The sequence below is a fragment of the Cryptomeria japonica genome, chromosome 2, assembly GCF_030272615.1.
Source record: "Cryptomeria japonica chromosome 2, Sugi_1.0, whole genome shotgun sequence".
Classification (NCBI taxonomy): Eukaryota; Viridiplantae; Streptophyta; class Pinopsida; order Cupressales; family Cupressaceae; genus Cryptomeria; species Cryptomeria japonica.
The window spans coordinates 605,781,806-605,804,378 of record NC_081406.1 but is presented as its reverse complement, the minus strand read 5'-3'; positions in this window follow the sequence as shown (position 1 = coordinate 605,804,378).

Genomic DNA, 22,573 nt, shown 5'->3' with positions numbered 1-22,573 from the left:
TATAATTTCTTTACATTTATAGAAACAAAATACATTTGAAAGCTCTAAAATATGTCATAAATTTTTTAATATACCTAGACTAGAGTAAGCAAAATTGGTAATAAGAACAATATACTTTATATTGTGCTCAAGATAAAATGGTGAAAACAAACTATGAGTCCACTTCCACACACTTTGGATATGAGGACAAGTCTAAAATAAAGGCTCAATAATGTCTCTAGTCTAGCACATGAATAGTTAAGTTGAGAAAACACCAAGTGATGAAGTCCTTCATACACTAGAAGGTTTGATAACCAAACACCAAAGAAAGTGAACGAGATTGGATTGAATTTGTCTCACTAAATGTGATTGAGGTACTAAAGAATACATATAAGCAACAAATGTAGGCTCCATCGACTATTAAAAAAAATCAACTTGATTGAGAAGAAAGGACTTACAAGTTTATTATAAAGAATCATACGAGATCAATTCTCAAAAGAAGTATTGATTTTTCAATGATAATCCTTGCATCAAGCAAGAGATGTTTACAATTAAATTTTATAAAGCATCACATGTTGCACAATCTCTTATGTCCTCATAATGGAATGTAAATATACTATGAGCAATGAATCTAGTCTTCATATGAGTAAATGTCTTGGATGTAACATTGATGCCTTTCACAAAAGGTGAAGGGCATTGATCCATAGAATCTATATGTGTAAAAGAATGGTATTACTAGCAATATGGGGCCATGAAAATGAAATGAAAAAAATCCAACTTAGGGAAAACACATAAAATACAACTAAAAATTTAATTTTTGTAGCATAAGATCACTATTCAAGGCAATGAAATAAGTGTGTAGATATGTTATTAGTGTTAAAGAAATAAATTTGAAGAAGATAGACCGGAGTTTTGTTCCCAAAGGATTTATGCTGCTTGTAGTCTATAACCCTGGACTTGGTCTTATTGAGGTGATCATGATTAGATGTATTTTGGATCCACTCTTAGAATATATTAAAAAAAAATGCCATACACATAATTGGAGTAATAAAACAAATCTCCTTGTATTGATATCTTAATATATAATATACATTCATTATATCTTCTTTATCCTTTTTATCTTCTTATCTCTATTCCATCTTATACATACACTTAGTCTTTCTTCATAGTCTCCTCTTAGTTATCCATAGTCCTTTACTGACTATCTATCCTATCTATGCTTATACCTCCTTTAGGGTTGCAGTTGTTTGCTAGTATCTTTCTAATCTATTCCAGAGCTATGTTATTGTTTTACCCCTTATCTCTCTGGACTGGTGTCTATAGCCTATTTTTCAGTCAACATCATCCCCTCGATAAAACTTTGACTTGTCCTCAAGTCAACTAGGATGTCCAGTATCTTGATGATAATGTTTTAGTCTAGCTCCATTAGCATAGCATTGTAGGGTGTTTGCATAGAGTGTCTCTAATCAAATTGCTCTGAATTCTCAAATATCATTGTTTTGGTAAGGACCGCTTAGCCATACAAATTTTAGTTTACCTTAATTTTTGTCATCGAGAAGAATTATATCCCCGAGTTTGAATTTCTTCATTCTTAGATTCTAGTCATGCCAGGCTTTTTGTTGTCTTCTTTCGATTCAGAGGTGCCCTTCTTAGTTTGTTTATCTTCTTCCAACTTTTCTAGTTGTTTGAGTCTTTCCTTTTTGGATTCATCTACAGTGAGCTGGAGAGTGAGTGTTGTCTGAAGGTTGTTGACAATGAAATTCGTCGGTAGTGTGGCTTCTAGGCCATAAACTAACTCAAAAATGATGAATGTGTAGTTCCCCATTTGTACTTGTGGTCTAGTATGTCCAAAGAACTACTGGTATCTTAATGTCCCAATTTGTCCTATTTGTATTGCATATTTTTGTTAAAGTGGTTCCCAAGATTTTACTAAAAGCTTCACTAGCCCCATTAGCTTGTGGATGATAAGGGGTGCTCCGGTTGTGTGAGATCATGAAGTTAGATAGGAGCTCTTTTATGGTTTTATTGACAAAGTGTTTGCCTTGCTCACTTGTTAGAATTAGGGGACACCCAAACTGAGTGATTATATTATGGTAGATAAATTTAGCTACTGTGTAGGCTATATAGTCCTTAGTAGGTTCAACCTCCGCCCATTTAGTTATGTAATCCACTTTGGTGATAATGAATCTTGCTTTGGATGCTTTGGTCAAAGGGTCAATTGGGCCGATGAAATCAACTGCCCATTTCTCAAACGGTTTTTGTGTAAGAACTGGTTGTAAGGGCATTCCATCCCCAACTGTAGGTCACCTTATTCTATGGTAAATATCACATTGTTGGGTATACTTCTTGCAGTCCTTGTATGTAGCTGGTCACCATAATCGAGTTGTGACATCTCCATTGTAGTGTCCTCTAGCTATTCCTTCATGTGCTTCTTTTATAACGTGTTCTCTTTCATGCATATAGACCACTCTTTGTAATATATCATCTCACGTCCTCTCTTGTATAGGGCTCCCTCAATTAGTGTAAAAGGCAAGGACTTCCATAATAGTAAATGTTTATCATGTTGGCACATATCCAAGGGATACTTTCGGGTTAAAAGGAGTTCTACTTCACCATGAAATTCTTCTAGTACTGATGTAATCTGGAATAGGTAGGTTCCCGATAAGTCATCCTCGTTAATATCCTTAGGGTCTTCTTCGATATCCATTCTAGACAAGTAATCTGGAGCTTGGTTGTTTCTTTCAAGCTTGATCATTATGTTGAAATTGAACTCTTGTAAAAATAGGAGCCGCCTACAGATGCACCCTTGTATCACCGGTTTGTTCAGAAGGAATTTCAAGGGTTCATGGTCGATGCAAAAATTGAAGGGAGTCGACAATACGTAGTGTCAAAATTTATGCAATGCGTAGACTATGATCAAGGCTTCTCTCTCTATAACGGTATAATTTATTTTTGCTTTGGACAATTTTCTGTTGGCAAAGGCTACTAGGTGATCTTTGTTTCCCCTTGGTTGAGCTAATGCCACACCTATTACTATGCCAAAGGCATCTACATGAATGTGAAATGGTACATTCCAATCCATAAAGATTAGTATAGGAGCTTCCGCTATCTTCTGCTTCAAGGTATCAAAGGGTTGTTAGCAGTTCAAAGTCCACTCTATTGGTTTTTTGGTCTTCTTGTTTTTTACCCAGTCCTCCAATAGGGCATCTAAATTGTTGTGTAACCCTCAATTCATTTCCTATAGTAACTGGTGTATCCAAGGAATGTTTTGACTTCTGCTGTAGTCTTTGGAGGTGGGAGATTCATAATAAGTGCAATCTTTATTGGGTCCACCATCAAGCCTTCTTTACATATGATGTGTCCTAGTCGTGTTCCAAACGGAGATGCAAAAATACATTTCTTTAGGTTCATAGAAATCTGCATGCTTCTACACTTTTCTAGCATTATTCAGAGTGCTTCCACATGGACTTTGACTAGCCCATACATTGTCTAGTCATCTAAATATACCCATAGGAAGTCATAAATGAAGTCTTTAAATGCGTTTACCATAATGCAACTAAATACTGTCGAATCATCCTTGAGCCCAAAAGGCATTATTGTGTACATAAATGAGCCCCATTCTATATCAAAGGTGGTCTTGGGTTAGTCTTCTTCTCTTATCTAGACCTAATAATATCCAGAAAATCTATCAGTGAATGAATAGACTTCTCTCTTGGCAACCGATTCTAGGATTTCCTCAATAAAAGGTGTTGGAAAGGGATCGTGTAAGAAGGACTTACTTATTTCGCAAAAGTCTACACATACCCGGATGTTTGCTTTCTTTTTATTATAAATCACCATTGGGCTTATCCACTCAGAGTGGTTTGATTTTCCTGCTGCTAGCATATTATCCAATTCAATCTTAACTCTCTTCTCCATGTTTGGATCTAAATAATATGGTCATTTTTGGACTGGTTTGACACCTTCTTTTAGCTGTGTAATGGTTCCATAGTAGCTTCATCCCAACAGTCTCCAATCTTTGCTAATTTTGGGTTGCCTGATGTAGCAGTTTGATAGGTTGGTTATAGTTATGTATTTTGGAATCCTTTTGGAGCTCTATCTCTCTTTCTCCTTCTCCTTCTCCTACTTCAATGTTTATTTTAAGACCTCTTTCTTCATCATCCATACGAATTGTATAACATCAGTTTTATATTGGTTGTGCCTGTTTATCTATCCATTTTACTAATTTCCATACGCCTTCACTTCAGGGTGGTGGGTTGGGTTTGAGATATATATTTTTTAAAAGTAGTTTAAATATGGTAGGTATCCTTGATCCAAGGGCTTGATGTATCTGTTCATTATTATCCTGGAAGGAAAATGTGTGATTAAAATTAGTACAAAGTATATCCCAGTCATTGGTTTTTGCTCTCCTTTCTTGTTTAATATACCAAGTTTGTACCTTCAGTGTCAAGGTTCAATAAAAGAGTTGTATGCATAGGCAATGATTGTACTCCTTATCCTTATGTTAGGTTACAACACAATTTTAGAGGTGGTCCTTTAGAGAGATTATGCCTTCATATTTAGGGATGGTAGGGTATTCCCCATCTCACTGTATAGATCGGGCTCTGATAAGAATGTTAAAAGCATGTTAATGCATGATGATTTGTTTATGGGTGTTCCACCAACAAGCAACATTTCATAGACTTGTATCTTGGAATGCCTCCATTCTTATTGATTCCAATGGGATTGTCTTCTCGATAACAACAATATATTACATAACATCGTTGTCATACCCAAACTTTTGGGCAAAAACACAACAACAAATTTTTTTAAACAACACTAAAATACTTGATGTTCTACGTTCAAAAGATGAGATAACTTAATTAGTTTACACTAAAGGTTAACTCATGTGTCATTAAGAATGGGTTCCTAAAGAGAGCGATAATTTATTTAATTTAATTAGGAGACTTAAGTCTTATTTCTATCTCCTAAGTGGTTTAATAAACAAATTAGATTTTAATCTACTAAACAATTACAATAATTACCATTACTTAAACTAAATTATTTAACCCTATAAAGTCATCACAACTTTATTAATTAATTAATTAATTCACCCAAATAAATCCTTCAATTATATTAAGAGTTAATAATAATCCCTTTTAATAGTTAAATAACTTCAAAATTCATTAAATTAGGGTAAGTGCACAAAGATGGTGGTCAAAAGGGAGGGTATAAGTGGACACTTTTTTTTTCTGAAATCAGGTGAACCTGAACTTGGAGGCAAAATTTGAAAGTCATCTACTCAAGATATAAAGATAATCAAAGAACAAATAGTGTAGTACTCTGAATCTAGTTTCCAAACTACTAAACTTTTTCAAAATTGGATAAGATTAAGGGGGTCAAATCCTTCGCGCACAAAAAACAAACCCTGATTTTTTCTGAAAAACATATAGTGTCTGACGTGCGCATCAAAAAAGTCATAGTTAGATTTAATATCATGACAAATCATTTGGCAGAAAGATAGTTAAGAGTGAGCACTATAAGATGTGTATTTTTTTGTTGAGTAATTTTTGTTTTATGATTTTTCTAATCGAGCACATCTTGAAAATTAGGTATCTATTCGTGCGCGAAGCATAAGTTGAGCTAAACAAATCAAAAATACATTTTTAAAAAAAAATTGGAAAGAATCAAGTGAACTACAATATTATATAAAGTTTTTTAAATTTGGATAAGTATATCAAAAGTTATTAAAAAAATGGTGTACCTATGTTTGTGAGAACTATGGAGACACTAGTAAAAGAAATTCAATAATAATATGTTATTGTTGTTCAAATTTTAAATAAATTATATGGTTAGAAAGCTCAAAAGATGGGTGAAAATATGGTGGCAATTTTAGAAATACCCACTTGATAAAGTGTAAACCTGATGATGACAAAGTCGAGAAACCAAGTTGATAAAATGAAACACATTAAAAAGGAGGGAAATAGAGAGAAATCAAACTTCCAAACCATAGCTTTGTCATCTAGGCCTATTTCCAAGCCTAAACAGTCAAAAGCGCATACAGGGTACTTATGGTATAAAAAGCGTGTACTGGGTACTTATGGTGTAAGAAGCGCGTACACTCCATCTTAACCATAAACAGTGCGTACACTCCATCTTAACTATAAACAACGTATACACGCTATGTTTACTATTGTAGACACATAAAAATTTCCATTAATTTGTCCTCATTTAATTTCACATTTCTTCGAACATCGAGAGAGTCCTTATTATTAGACTATTATTTCTCCATAATTCATTATTCATAATTTCCATCTTTTATTATATTATTATTATTAATATCTCATCATTTATCCATTCAATTTATTAAATAAAACATTTATCATATTCATTTATATGCCTTCATGCATTCACCTTATATACATTTATCTATTTATTTAATAAAACCCTTAAATATCCCCTCCTACCACTTACCATTTCCCATTTACCACTCATCTTCCCTATACCACTCATTTTGCATTATCCCATATTCATCCCACAACATGAACTCGCTCGAAGAAAATCTATTTAAACAAAGCCCCCTCTCTTATTTGAGCATCTCATCTTTATGCGTCGAACTTATGTCAGTTTGTATTCTTCAACATCTTGGCACTTCATTTTCTTTAGCTTCCTTTGCATCAATCATCTTGAATCTCCAAAAAACCATAGCTTCTTGTGTGTGCTTCTAAGAGAAATATTATCTACATAAGATCTTGGTTTAAGGAGTGCAATGGAGTGGATTATGTAACATGCATGTGTGTTTCTTTGTTTGTTTTGGCTTTGCAGGTGTGTGTTTTGCAGGTACTTCATTATTGGATGTTGGAAGAAGCTAAATCCATGATTTAGTTTCCCATTTCCTCCATCTACAATTGGCACGCTTAGTGGGACATCCCTTTTGTCTCTATGAAGATTTCTTTGAGCATTCTATTGAGCAGTTCACATATGGCCCATGATTCCATATTTTTGCATACGAGGTCTGCTTGAGTCTAAAAATATCTGATTAAAACTATTATTCATATCATATGCTTGTTGGCTTTCACATTCTATCTTGCCCTCAGATTCTATTTTACCATATGGTGGATTGTGCTAGTGTTGTGAGGCGTTATTCTTAATTTAGAAATTTGCATTGTATTCACTATACTCATATGTATTCACTGTATACCTTCTCATTTGATACGTTTCAAAAAAATTGCAGGTTTATCAAATCGTGTTACTTCGAGGCATTTTGCAAAGTGTTTGCATTTCTTCAAGAAATTCTTTGAAACTATTCATGCCTTTCAAATCTGCATGCATGGATGTTGACAAATGATTACAGTCTAAAAAAAAAAATCATATTTCATTGAGGCATCAATTCAAACAACTCACAGGCCTCTTTTTAACAGCCACGTCCCTGATTTTTGCTCTATGTTAAGACCACAGTCTGCGTGCTATTTTAACAGTCTGCATTTTTACCACGTGGCTAAAATTCCTTTCAACTAAATCCATTTTGGGCATATCGTTCAATCATAATATTTTTATTAAAAAGTTTGTGAGGAATCTGCGTGAGGGACTGCCTTGGTAGCCTTCTACGTATGATTTAAAGTTTTCCTTTTAGTTCATGTTTCTTTTTAGTTAAGTTTAGATTTTTAGTTTTTAAGTTTATTTTACATTTTTCTAATTTTAAATATAGTTTAGATTTTTGTTTTATTTGTAAAGTTTAGTCTAGCTCAAGTTTTTGTTTTTAAATCTAGATTAATTTTTTTAAAAAAATTATTTATTTTTATTTAGATTTAGATTAGTTTGCTTTTTCATTAGATTTAGATTTTTTTTTGTTTTGTTAATTAAAATTAGATTTAAAAAATTAAAATAAAAAAATTGGTAGTTTAGATTTTTAGTTTGGTAATTAGAATTAGATTTTTTTTAAAACGTTGTTAATTTAGATTTTTTAATTTGTTAATTAGAAGTAGATTTTTAAATTTGCTTCTTAGTTTAGATTTTTCTATTTGGTAATTAAAATTTGATTTATTTTTTATTTTTTAAATTTGCTTTTTAGTTTAGATTTTTTTAAATTTGTTGTTAGTTTAGATTTCAATATGGGTAGTGTTTTTCTTTTTATTGACTTTAGAGACTAATCTTTGTGGCTTTGTGTGCTTGTGCAGGTTCTCTCTTATGGCATCTAATCTCGTGTGTCGAAGATAATCTCTTGAAACTACTAATGTCATTTGATGTAGGACACATGTCAAAGAAATGGTGGTTTGAAACAATTGTCTGATTTTTTAGCTTAGATCACATTTCGAATTGGTGCTTTAAAATTAACCAGTGTCTTTTGTGTCTTGAGCAATAGGCTCTTTTTGTTTTACCTTTTAGAGGGCCTGCCTCTCGAGAAGCCCTTAAGGCTCGGTGAGAGGGAACGACCCAAGTGGTAACGGACTAAAGCTAAGCTCTTCCAAACCACTATAAATAAATGTGTTTGTGATGAAAGTTGCAAGCAACGAGTGCTGATTAGTTCATACCGACGGCATGTCTACCCATAAACCCTATAGAGCGCAACCTCTATAGGTTGGGAGCCTTCCTTAACGGAGCGTATGCCACCGCATGTATGGCCACTTGAACGGATGCCCTTACTAGACACCATTTGTGTTAGAAGCCAAAAACCTTCTAGTTGTTGACACAAGAGGTCGGACCTCTGAAGTGGCTCACATTCTTACAGTTCTTAGTAGAGATACAAAGTTCGCCATGGGGAGTTTTCATGGGGACTGATGCTTGGCTGCCCCGGAGAAGTGAGTGTCGAGGGTGGAGCCAGTGGGGTCAAGCATCTAAGTATCCGCTCTGAATTGCATAGCTCGGGGTAACCCCCCAAGTGAGATTCAACAACTATTGTCCTAGCCAGCCTTAGGATTGTGCTTGAATGTGTTTCTATTGCAAAATCAAACAAAAATTTTGTCTGCCATGTTTTCTGAATGTGTGCACAAACAAACAAGAACATTTCATAATCAACACCACACTTGAAATTGAAACACTTAACAAGAAAACCTTGGTCTAAGCTTTGAGGTATCCATCCACATTGTACAACAACATTGTCCTTGAAACGTTGAACTTGTGTTCTCAAAACAATCATTTCAGATCTCTTGAGACATCGCTTTTGAAGTTTTGATCTTTTAGGTCCTCACATAGTCACATCATTATAGTTTCCCATACCCTTTTCAATCCTTGCATAGTCTTCACCTAGTTGCACCTTTCATCCTTGCATATCTTATTTAATCATACCTAGTCTTTGCATATCCCCCTAGATCAAACCCATGCATAATCCCCTTAGATCATACCCATAATCTTTGCATAGCCTTCCATCATTCCTTTAGGACATAACCTTAAACCCTGCACAAGTTCCTTAGGTCATTTCATCATTGGTCCTAGCCTTTCATTATTATTTGCATACCAAAATCCAAAAAAAATCAAAAAACCAAAAAACCAAAAATGTTGCTTGCACTTAGGATTTCTCATCTTAGGTCTGACATCAACTTTTGATCATCAATCCCCCTTATCACTTGAGGTGCATCTTCCTTGAGTTAGGGAATCTATCAGTTTCTTTGAGTTGGTATTCCGCTTGGAGTTCATCATCTCCTATCATAGCATGCCCTCTCTTTGATAACTTATCCTTGTGTCTATCCATCATAGCACAAGTCAAATCCCATATTGTAAATATTTCAGACCTAGAGTATCCTTAGTCCTTGCATCAAGCATCATTCATTCTCATATCCCATTTAAGGTTTAGCTACACATCACTTTCATATCATATAAATTGCACTTTTGCATCAATCCTTTAGTAGTCGTATCACATAGATTGCATCTTTACATTGATCCTTAGTTGCATCCCAATTTCACTCAAATCATATAGTTCCCCCTTTGCATTTTAGGGTTTTCATTCCATCTAGAGTCTCATACATTGTCCTAGGTCAAAGATCAGAACAATCATTTATGTCTCCTAACTCGAGAATCAAAATGTTTCAAAATCATCTATTTCAAGATGGAGATGACCTTATTAATTTTTATAAAGAAGACCACATTAGCGTTGCGACCAGTGAAACAAGCGATGAAGAAATAAATCAATCCACTATTGATGAAGCATTTCACAACCATAGATTTACTAAACTCCTTAAAGAGGTGGTTAAACGTGATCCACAAGCATACTTCAAAGCCCTTGCTAATGAGGGAATTAAATTGCCACCTGATTTTGACGTATCATTGCTCACAATTAAGGACAAACCAAGAGTTAGTGAGTCTAGACCTGCAAGGACAACAATGAGGAGAAGATAAAATATCATAGACCTTTCTACTTGCAACTAGGATACAAGAGATCTACGAAAACATCGAGACCTATGCATACCAATGATCCCATTTTGAGTGAATTGAGAACATTGAGACAAAAAATAGACACTCTCAAGAATAAGAAGGCATCATCACACGAGTTTTCTATTGAGGACATATGTCCCTATCCTTTTGATCTGAGTATTTCAATGCCACCTTTTCCTAGTCATTGGGAAATACCAAAATTAGATAAGTATAGAGGAAATGGAGACCCTAGAGATCACTTGAGAGAATTTTGTGCCACTACCTTAGAATTTGTAGTAGATGAAATGTACCTCATGAGACTCTTTTCTCGCAGTCTTGGAGGAAGTGCCATGGAATGGTTCTCGCGATTACCTCCAACTATCAAATCTTTTCAAGAATTGGCTAATAAGTTTGTTTCACACTATGCTTACAACTGTGAACATGAGGTGACCATGATGGACCTCTTCAACACAAAACAAAGACAAGGAGAATCCTTCATATCATTTTTACAAAGATGGAGACATTTGATCAAAAGGGCACTTTATGACATTCCCGATAAGCAACTCGTTGACCTCTTTTGTCGCAATTTAAACAAGGAAATTGGAAGAGAACTTCGCCTCAAGTGTTTGGACACCTTTGATGAGGTCATAGACATGGGATTCCGCATCGAACAAACACTTATTGATGATGGTACTATAAAGATAAACGATGATAAAGATTACAAAGGATCAAGTTCAAATCATAAAACACCATTTTGGGCCAAGAACAAGAATGTAGTTAATGATGGAGTTGTTGATGCGAAGAATACTAAAACATTGTCACCTGTTTACAACCTTAAGGGTTCATCCTCAGACAAAGGAAAAGAAAAACAAAGAAGCTTCCCTAAACGAAATTTTACACCATTAGGACAACCACTTGAATTAGCATTGAAAGAACTCCTTGAAAATAATCTTATCACATTACCAGAGATACGAGAATACAACCCTCAAGTTAAACCCCCATGGTGGAATGATGATCACTTTTGCGACTACCATAGACACAAGGGTCATAAGACTAATAGTTGTAATAAACTCTGACATGTCATACAAGACCTTCTTGATGAGGGAAAAATTTCAGTTGATGGACATACTCCTTCCAGTAACTCCAATTGTGAGATATTCAAAAATCCTTTCCCTAAGCATGACCAAGATAAAGGGAAGGCCCCAAAATCTGGTGATAGTGTGAATTATACCAATGCTAAATATGACTATACCATAAACAACATCAGAGAGGTCAATAATCATGTGAACATTTTTATCATAAAGGGGAAAGAAATTGATTGCAATGTTACCACCTGCAAAGGCACATTTATTCTTAAGGGATCTTGTGAGATTTTGCCAAGATCAAGAGCTCAATGAAATGTAAAAAATAGAGACACAATATAGGACAAGAATAAATTGTATTCTCATCAATAGAAAATGATCAATAATAATGTCAAATTACATACAATGTACATGAGCCTGCTTATATAGGCAAGGCTAGGGATATGTGAGCACACAAACATGACATGTGGCTCAATAAGAAACAAGGGTAGGTAGGAAATAGGTGTGGGTAGGTAGGAGAAATAATATAATAGTCCACATGAGGTGGATCACCCACTGAATGTGGAGTGTAACAACAAGATCAACACCATAAAAGGTGGAATTTCTCCTACACACACTATCCCAATGTGGCACAAACACCCAAGTGTCAAATACCCAAACTACTATGAAATGCATTTCCTAAGTAAACTTAAGTAAGTGTAATAATATCCAAGATGAATAATTATTTACACCAACACCCCCCCTTAAGTGCAACTTAGGGGAATGAACTTAAGTCTACAATGCAACTAAGCAATGCAAGATGGGTCCTAGCTACGAGGCCATGTTAGGTACCCATGTACAAATGCAAATGTATGCAAACCAATGCAATGAAAACTCTCACAAAGTGGGGAAAGAGAGAAAAACTCAATGGGAAAAAACCCTCCCCCAAAAGAGAGATGAAAAACATACAAGAGAACTCTCATAGAAGAATGTGAAGGACAAAACCCCATGTGAGGAAAAAGTCCCCCCCATATGAGAGAAGAAGAGAAGCTAGGAAGCCCCCCCTCAATGTGGAATCTACACCAATGATAGAAGCTCAATGTATGAAGAAACTACTCCACGAACGTCGAACAACATTCCTCCCCTTAGGAAGAAACAAAACCAAAGGTGTATCCATGAAGTCTCCCCAATCATGAAGGGAAGATGTATGAAGAAAACTCATGATGAAAGGAATCTCTGAAAAACTGCTCAAGTGTCCCCATGTTGATGCTAAAAGATACCCCCTCCAAAGGTGGTAAACTGTGCCACACTACTGAAAAAGGCACTCCAAGATCTAGTGGAGATGGATGTAGAACATGTCCCAAAGACTCACATGTCTTCTCAAAACATAAAGAGACCTCCTCCAGCTGCTGTACATAAGTATCCACAATCATGTCAACCTCGAAAGAATGATCATGTAGAGAATGAACAAGAGGGTCAGAGTGTGCCCTTGCAACAATTGAAGAAGGATCACCTTCATCAAAGAGAAGATGAATGTCATCAATGATGTCTCCCAAATCTGCAATGTAGGATTCCATAAACAAACCTGCAATAACTGTCAAGTAATCATCCCATGAATTTGAAGCTGGAAGACAATGAATATCCTGCTGCACTAAATCACATGAAGGCAAAACTTTCCCTCTATCCACATCATCAGGTGCAATAGGTGATGTGATATCAATATGAGGAGATGAAATACAAGGCTCAAGAATGGGGTCACGTGTGAGAATCCCCATGTTCAAGTGTCCAAAGTTCTCCTCAAAACCTGAACCATCACAAGAAGTGTGATCATCATGTGTAGAATCATCAAATGTGAAATCATCATCATCAACAAAATCTAAAAAGGAGTATAACTGAGATGCATGATCAACCACCCTAGTTGCAATGATAGCTCTAGTCTCCAAGTCTCTAATGAAAACTGAGTCAGGTGTGAACTCCACAACTCTCTTAGTTGCGCCATGTGTGATTTGATAGATAGAAAGGAGATTGTTTGTCAAGTGGGGTACACACAACACATCATTGAAGGAGTTATCCCTAATGTCAATAGATCATTTCCCAATCACATCCATGTATGTATGATTTCCCATCAAAACCTGTGGCATGGTGCAAGGCTCAAATGTAGAGAACATAGATTGCGAAGATGCCATATGATGAGAAGCCCCTGAATCTAGAAGCCATCTCTCTGAATTATGACTAATAGTAGCACATAGAGCTTTTCCTTTTCTTGTTCCAAAAGAGCGAGTCTTCCCACTTGTAGAAGCCATGAATGCTTGCCCTTTTCCTTTTAAATGTGAGGAGGTGGAAGTTGATGAATCATCCTTCTTGTAGACTTTAGGAAAATCAATGTTATTCTTTTTGATGATATGTGTGAGCTCATCAATCTTCTTATAATGGCAATGATGCTCCTCATGACCAATCTTTTTACAATAAGCACAAGTAGGTCTCTCCCTCTTTGGTGAATTATCTCTCTTGGAAGAGGATGAATCTCCTTGTTGTGGAGAAGATGGTTCTTTTTCTTTAGGCTTTGATTGCCATTTCTTCTTGTTTGAGTTGTCCTTTCCTTGATTCCCTTTGTTCCCTTGATTTGCCACTAATGCTTGAGACTTAGAAGCCTTAAGAATGCCCATGCTTATCAACTTAGTTTGTTCCATCATCAACATTTCATTGAAAGCATCAAATATAGGCATTGTGTAGCTTGAACCCATTGTCATCCTATGGGTTTGGAAACTAGAAACAAATGTTGCATATTCTTGTGGAAGCTTGCCTATCAAGTTGAATATCAATTGAGTATCCTTCTTATCAATGCCACAATCTTTGAGTTGTGCCCTCAACTCATTTGCCTTAGTGACATAATCTTGTATAGTATCAAAGTTCTTGGGATCTAACATGGTGAGATCACTATCAATTTGATATCCCCTAATCTCATCAACTTGACCATACAAGTCTTGAAACTTTTGCCAAGCATCCTTGATTAGAGTACACTTCTCAATATGAAAAATGAGATCCTTTGATACATACTTTCTTAAGGTACCAATTGCCATGATATTTTTAGTGAGCCAATCCAAGTGACCAACTGGATCAACCTTAGGATCAGCAAAAGCGACAATAGTTCCATCAATGTAATGAGTGAGTCCTTTTTCCATAAGTTTACTCCATGCTTCAATTTTCCAAGTAGCATAATTATGAGGAGTTAAGAGAGGAAACTTAGAAGAACCCATAGCAGAAAAAAGGAAGGAACACAAGAGCACAAAAGCACAAGAGACACCCCCCCAAATTCACTCAATCAAAGTACCCCCCCCAAAAATGATGATTTTGGCACTTTATATGTAGTGCGTGTACAATAGGCCACTTGCAAACAATGGCAAGGTGGACTTCTGATTTTGTTTTACAATTGTCCCAATAGGCTGATAACTACAAAGCAAAAGATCAGAAGATAGATCTATGCAATACAAATGCCAAATTGGCCAAATAAGACCATATGATGAAAGTACAATTTCTACCCACAATTGCTATAAACTGATAGCATATTCTGAGAGTAGACAAAAAATAACGCACTTACAAAAAAAAATGGCACCTGAAAAGGAGTTCGTATGAGCCTGAACGGAGACCTGGAAGTTGTAGAAACAGGGATTGGACAGGTACAGTCACCAAAAACTGAGAATTCTAAAAAATCTATCCATAAAAATTAGAAAATAATTCCACCACATGAAAGTACATGAAATTTTAGCCCATTTTAAAAAAAATTGCACCCGAAAAGGAGCAAAAATGAGCAAGTTATGGCCATTTGAAGTTGAACTGCAAAATCAAAAAGCTTAATGAGAGAGGCCTGCAAAATTTTTGAAAAATGATGACGTCAGAAAAATGCTTGGTTAAATTTGATGCCCATCTGGCCATCGCGAAAATTTTATCCCTTTGCATGGCGTCTGTACTGTACGGACAGGCTGATGTGGCAGATGACTACGCAGGTCGTACAGATGACATGGCGCAGTGACTGTGTACGGAGGAACTGTGTGGCGTAGGTGACGTGGCATACGGAAGTCGATTGTAGGCCAGTGGCCGCCTGCCATGTGGTGGATGCGGTTTCCGCTTGGTTTAGGTGGTCGCCGGTGGAGGGAGCGGTCGGAGCCGAGGAAAGCCGGCGATGGCGTGCAGAGATCAGCGGGTGGCAGGAACCTGCTCGGACGGCGGCGGGCGAGCAGTCACTGAGCGGCGGGGAGAACAAGTGCTGAGCAGTGGGGGTTGCGGCGAGCACTGGGCTGTAGCGGAGGAGTTGAGGCGCGCGGGAGGCTGGGGAGCAGAGGCTGTGGCGGGTGCTGGGCTGCAGCAGAGGGAGCTCGGGAAGATGCCGGAGGAAGTCACCGGTGGTGGTGCTAGGCGGTGCTGCTGTCGGGGTGTCGCTAGTGGTGGAGTTCCCTGGGGGAGGCGTCGATAGGGAGGTATGGTGTACGGAGCGCCTGCAGACCTGCAGAGTATGGCAGGTCACGGGGGGGGTCTACAGACCCCCTAAAACAAAAAAATTTTGATTTTTTTTTTTTTTTTTAATTTTTCTGAAATTTTTTTTTTAATTTTTTTTTCTTCTTTTGACGAAATTTTTTTTTTATTTTTATTTTTCGAAAAATATAAAAAAAATTTCGAAATTCATACAATAATAGTAAAATTGGCGAAAAAATTTTTCTCACCAAAATAGGTCGACTTTATAACCAAAATTCATGGAAACGGCCTTCTGGACGCAATGGCGGGGTCGGATCTTGTCTAGGACGCCTCCAAAAGATGCTACTCCTCATATCTGCCTCTTGACGTTGCAATAATGCCTCTTCAAGACGAATCAATGAAGCCCCAATGGCTCTGATACCATGTGAGACATGGACCAGCTCTGATACCATGTGAGATTTTGCCAAGATCAAGAGCTCAATGAAATGTACAAAACAAAGACACAATATAGGACAAGAATAAACTATATTCTCATCAATAGAAAATGATCAATAATAATGTCAAATTACATACAATGTAGATGAGCTTGCTTATATAGGCAAGGCTAGGGATATGTGAGCACACAAACATGACATGTGGCTCAATAAGAAACAAGGGTAGGTAGGAAATAGGTGTGGGTAGGTAGGAGAAATAATATAATAGTCCACATGAGGTGGATCACCCACTGAATGTGGAGTGTAACAACAAGATCACCATAAAAGGTGGAATTTCTCCTACACACACTATCCCAATGTGGCACAAACACCCAAGTGTCTCATACCCAAACTACTATGAAATGCATTTCCTAAGTAAACTTAAGTAAGTGTAATAATATCTAAGATGAATAATTATTTACACCAATAGATCTAATTCTAAACTTGCTACACCATCTTCACAATACAACCTTATAGACCATTTAGGGAAGATGCCTGCACAGATTTCTATACTTGAGTTGCTAGGCTTATCCCCTGAGCATAAATCTATCCTTGATAAAGCGGTCGCTACCACTACTATGCCTACAGACCTACATGTAGATCAATTTCAAGCTATGGTGGGACATATTGCCTCCCCTCATACCCTCACTTTTACCGAGAATGATGACTTGTCCATGCAACAACCTCATAATGCACCTTTACATATTGAAGTCCTTGTCCATAGAGTTAAGATCAAGCGAGTTCTGATAGATGGAGGAGCAGGTCTCAATGTTTGTACTCTGAAATTGATTAGAGAGCTTGGATCTGATGAAAAGGCAGTTGATCCGAAGAAAAAGATTACAATAAAGGCATATGATGAAGAGGAACGCTCATCTAAGGGATCAGTTACATTGCCTATCAAAGTGGGACTAGTGGTGAAGGATGTGGTTTTTCAAGTCCTTGATCTCTCGTTGACCTATAACATTCTCCTTGGAAGGCCTTGGATCCATGCAATGCAAGTTGTACCTTCTACCTACCATCAATGTATTAAATTTCCATACAATGGTGTTGAAGTAACTATACCAGGAGATCCAAACCCTTTTATGTATTGCAACAATTTGAGTTCTAAGACTGAATCCATCATTCCCAGTAACCGTGAAGCACCTCCTTCCCAAGCATACATTGATCCTGAATCCTTAAAAGCATCCACTTCCAAATCCAACAAAGCTGAGACTATAATAAAAGTAAAAGACCATGGAATAGGAGAGTATTCTATGAGTTGTGCTCTCTACATTGGAAAGCTACCTTTGTCCCCTCACACTTATGGAAAACCACAAATGACTGAGACCACATCAGACACCACTACTATAGTCTGTAAACCTATTGTTTTTAGAAAATGGGGAGCTTTGTATGATGAAATGGAAGAAGAGGACCTCTTGAAATGGCTATACAAAGATGAAGATACAGAGAAAGCACAAATTGCATAACCTGAAGTCAAAATACCCACTGAGCAATATGGAAAGGGATTTAACATAATGAAAAGATATGGCTATGATGGTCATAGTCCTCTTGGTTTACACAAACAAGGTATACTTGAACCGATTAAACCTGATGGTGGATGTAAGGTTCCTGGTCTAGGGTATGATACGCAGAACAATAAGACCTTGAGTACTAAGGGTAACTCGAGTGAGGTAGGGGAGTCTTCTAATGCAACACAGATTGATGAGGAAGGTACCATCGATGACTCTAACAATTTCATTGATATATATGAATATGATTCTATTTGTACCCTTGAGCCTGTTCATAACCTTGAACCTAATCATGATCCTTTACCTCTTGTGCACTCACAACTTATTGATTGGGACCATGAGGGAGACCCCCATTTAGATGTTTTTCAAAATGATGAGGCAATCATAAACTTTCTTGGAGCACGAAGTGGTTTACCCCTTGGAGATCATAGGGCTGGATTCACCATAGAGCTCAACAGTGCAGCTTACTTTGGAGAAGGTCTCAAGCCTTTCAGTCACAAAATTATGGAAAATATCAATAGGTCTTCTAGTGAAAACTGCTTTGCGGCACTATTAGACCCCAAAAAAGTAAAAATAAAGGACGTATCCAAAGGTGAAAACCTCTCTAAGGCGCCTGAAGATGGAAGGCTTGACACGCTTCCCCTAGCATTATACCATGAAAAGTCATCTATGTTAGTGGAAAAGACAATACCGAAAAACTTGGGCACAAAAGAGCAACCAAAGATTATATATCTAGCAGAATCATTGACCCCTGAAGAGAGAGTAGAGCATATCCAGTTTTACAAGGAAAGACAGGTTAATTTTGCATGGTCTTATGCAGACATGCCCAGACTTGACCCTGATTTAGTTATGCATCACTTGTCTTTACCACAGGGGGCAAAACTTGTCAAACAAAAATTGAGAAAAATGCATCCTCATGTGGCACTATTGGTAAAAGCAAAATTACAAAAGCTGATAGATGCTGGCTTTATAAGACCTGTTGACTATGCTGAATGGATTTCAAACTTGGTACTAGTTTCAAAACCTGATGGGAGTGTCCGTGTTTGCATAGATTTCAAAGATTTAAATAAAGCTTGTCCTAAAGATGACTTCCCACTTCCAAATATTGACATGATAGTGGATTCCACAACTGGACACGAGATGCTATCCCTCATGGATGGGTTCTCGGGCTATAATCAGATCAAAATTGGTCCTGAAGACCAGATCAAAACAACATTCACTTGTCCTTGGGGAACTTTTTGTTGGAATGTCATGCCCTTTGGATTGAAGAATGTTGGAGCTACTTATAAACGTGGAATGAGCACTATCTTTCATGACATGATGCATACATATCTGGAAGATTATGTAGATGACTTGCTTGGAAAATCTTACACCAGAGAGGGACATTTAGAAATCATGGATAAAATCTTTACAAGGTTGGAAAAATATAAAGTCCGATTGAATCCAAAGAAATGTGTCTTTGGGGTAACCTCTGGGAAACTCCTTGGATACATTGTATCATCTAAGGGAATTGAAGCTGATCCTAAAAAAGTAAAAGCCATACTTGAGATGCCACCACCGAGGAATATTCATCAGTTGAGATCCTTACAAGGGAACTCCAATCTATCTGCCACTTTATAGCACAACTGGCAGATAAGTGTCAACCATTTCAGCACCTACTACATAAAACTGTTTCATTCAACTGGGATGACAAATGTGAACAAGCTTTTCAACAGATCAAAGAATACCTAATGTCACCACCAGTGTTAGTACCTCCAACAGATGACAAGCCTCTACTATTGTACATATCTACAACTGCTACAACACTGGGGGCACTGTTGGCTCAACATGACTCTGAAGGAAAAGAGCACGCAATGTATTACATCAGTCGTACCCTAGTGGGATATGAGCTCAAGTACAGTACTATTGAGAGAGCGTGTCTTGTTGTAGTTTTTTCCTCAGAAACTATGACATTACATGCTTACACACCAAACAAAGCTCATTGCAAAAATTGATCCACTTAAATATCTTTTGAGTAAAGTAGCTCTTACATGACGACTGGCTAAATGGGTCATGATTCTTAGCGAGTTTGACATTGAGTATGTAGAAAGAAAATCAATCAAAGGACAAGCTATAGTGGATCAACTCGCTGATGCTCCTATCACAGATGATCATCCACTTGTTACATAGGTACCTGATGAATCAATCTTTAACATGGAATCTTCAAACCTTTGGACTTTATATTTTGATGGTTCCTTCACACATGGAGGCTCTGGCATTGGAATTCTCTTTGTCACACCACAAGGGGATTGCATACCAAAGGCTTATAAAATACAATTTCCTTGTACCAACAATATTGTAGAATATGAAGCATTACTTTCTGGGCTCCGTATGGCTGTACAATGGAAGATCTTAGATTTGCGTGTTCTTGGTGATTCCCAGTTAGTGATCAAACAGGTTAATGATGAATATAAGACAAAGGATGAAAATCTTATGCCATACAAGAGAATGGTGGATGATTTCAAGGCTTACTTTACCACAATCACATTTGAGAAAATTCCTCGGGACAACAACAGAGCAGCTGATGCAATGGCTACAATCGCCTCCCTTGTAATAATTCCAAGTAATGTCAAATACTGTGAGTTCTTGGTTGAACCGCTCTTGGAGCCTGCTTACAATGCACCACAATCTGAAATGATATGTCTCATTGTTGGTCCTAATTCCCAGTGGCATGGAGATATTTATGGCTACTTACATGATAATACCTTACCTCCCGATCTATCCAACAAAGCCCGAAAAACTTTTATTAGTCGAGCTGCCCGTTATGCCATTTTAGCTGACACCCTATATCGTCGGTGTCTTGATGGTAGCTTACTTAGATGTCTTGAGCGTGACGAAGCCAACACTACCTTGCAAGAGGTGCACGAAGGTATATGTGGGGCGCATTCGAGTGGTCCTACCCTGGCTAAGAAACTCTTGCATACTGGTTATTACTAGCCTACTATGGAGAAGAATGCTTATCAGTTTGTTAAGAAGTGCAAGCAATGCCAAATACATGGAGACTTGATACATGCACCAGCACAGGAATTGCAACCGCTTATTACATCATATGTCGGTATGGTGTCCCCCTTTCCATCATTACTGATAACGGTCATCCCTTCAAGAACCAAGATGTTCATGAGCTTTGTGAGAAATTTCATATCCAACACTGTTTCTCCACACCATACTATCCTCAAGGTAATGGCTAGGCTGAGGCCTCTAACAAAAACATCCTTAGAATCCTCAAAAAGATGACCAATGAAGCTGGTCGTGATTGGCATATCCAATTGAACCCTGCCTTGTGGGCCTACCACACAAGTGTCTGCACTCCCACAGGTGCCACTCCATACTCCCTTGTTTATGGTTCTAAAGCTATATTGCCCATTGAGGTCGAGATACCTTCCCTACGGGTCTCTTTGAGTAACTTGATCAGTGATGAAGACTACAGAGTCTCCTGCTTGCATGACTTAGAATTGTTGGATGAAAGAAGACAAACTGCTTTTGATCACCTCAGAGCATATCAACAACGCATGTGTAGAAGTTACAACCATAGAGTCAAATCTCACACATTTGAGGTTGGTGATCTTGTCCTTAAAGAAAATCAAAAGAACCAACAAGATAGAGAGAAAAGAGGTAAGTTTGAACCTAATTGGCTTGGTCCATATATTATCATTGCAGTGTATGGATCAGGAGCATATCAACTAGCAACTCCCGAGGGTGAACCTCTTGAAGATCCAATCAATAGCATTCACCTTCGTAGATTCTATGCTTGAGTATTTTAGAAAAAATTTCTTTAAAAGATCCTGAAAAAATACAAAAAAAATGAGAAAAAGATCCTGAAAAAAATACAAAAAAATGAGAAAAAGATCCTTAAAAAAAAAAATGTTCGTCCATTGGTGAAAACTTGGCAAATAGGCACCTTGGACAAGTACCATGGTGAAACCAGGCAACTAGTGCCATGTGTAAAGATTTGGCTCCTCTTTCCTTCAGTACTCTACGTGATCAATGCCTTATCCATAGCTGCTCTCCCATTCCATGGTAGTCTTCCCCCCCCACCATAGCTTGTGGATTGTTTGCATACCCCACGCAATACTTCTCGTGCATACTACACTAGTCTTATCCCTCATTGGGGCATATTCTTAAACTTAGGAATGGGTTGGGATAGTCGATGTCTCATAGTCGGAGGAACTATCTTCTAAAATGTCCTGAAAAAATCTTAAAAATCATAAAATGTCCTGAAAAAAATCTTAAAATCATAAAATGTCCTGAAAAAATCTTAAAAATCATAAAATGTCCTGAAAAAATCTTTAAAATCATAAAAAGTCCTGAAAAAACCTTCAAAATCATAAAATGTCCTGAAAAAATCTTTAAAATCATAAAAAGTCCTGAACAAATCTTAAAATCATAAAATGTCCTGAAAAAATCTTTAAAATTATCGAATCTCCTGAAAAAACCCTAAAAACTAAAACATTCATAAAACCCTAAAAATCATAAAACTCCTAAAAATATGCAATAAACATTGCAATGACACAAACACTTCGGACAAGCATGCAACTTTGGAACTTCAACGGACTCATGATAGGACAACACTTAAATTGAGCAAACAGAACAACATCTGATCAACTTATACACCCTCACCCATCAACTGTGAACAAAAAAATCATTCAACATGAAACATATTATTTTCTTATTTTCTCTTTATTGTTTTTTATTTTCCTTTTTAGTGACATGTCTATTA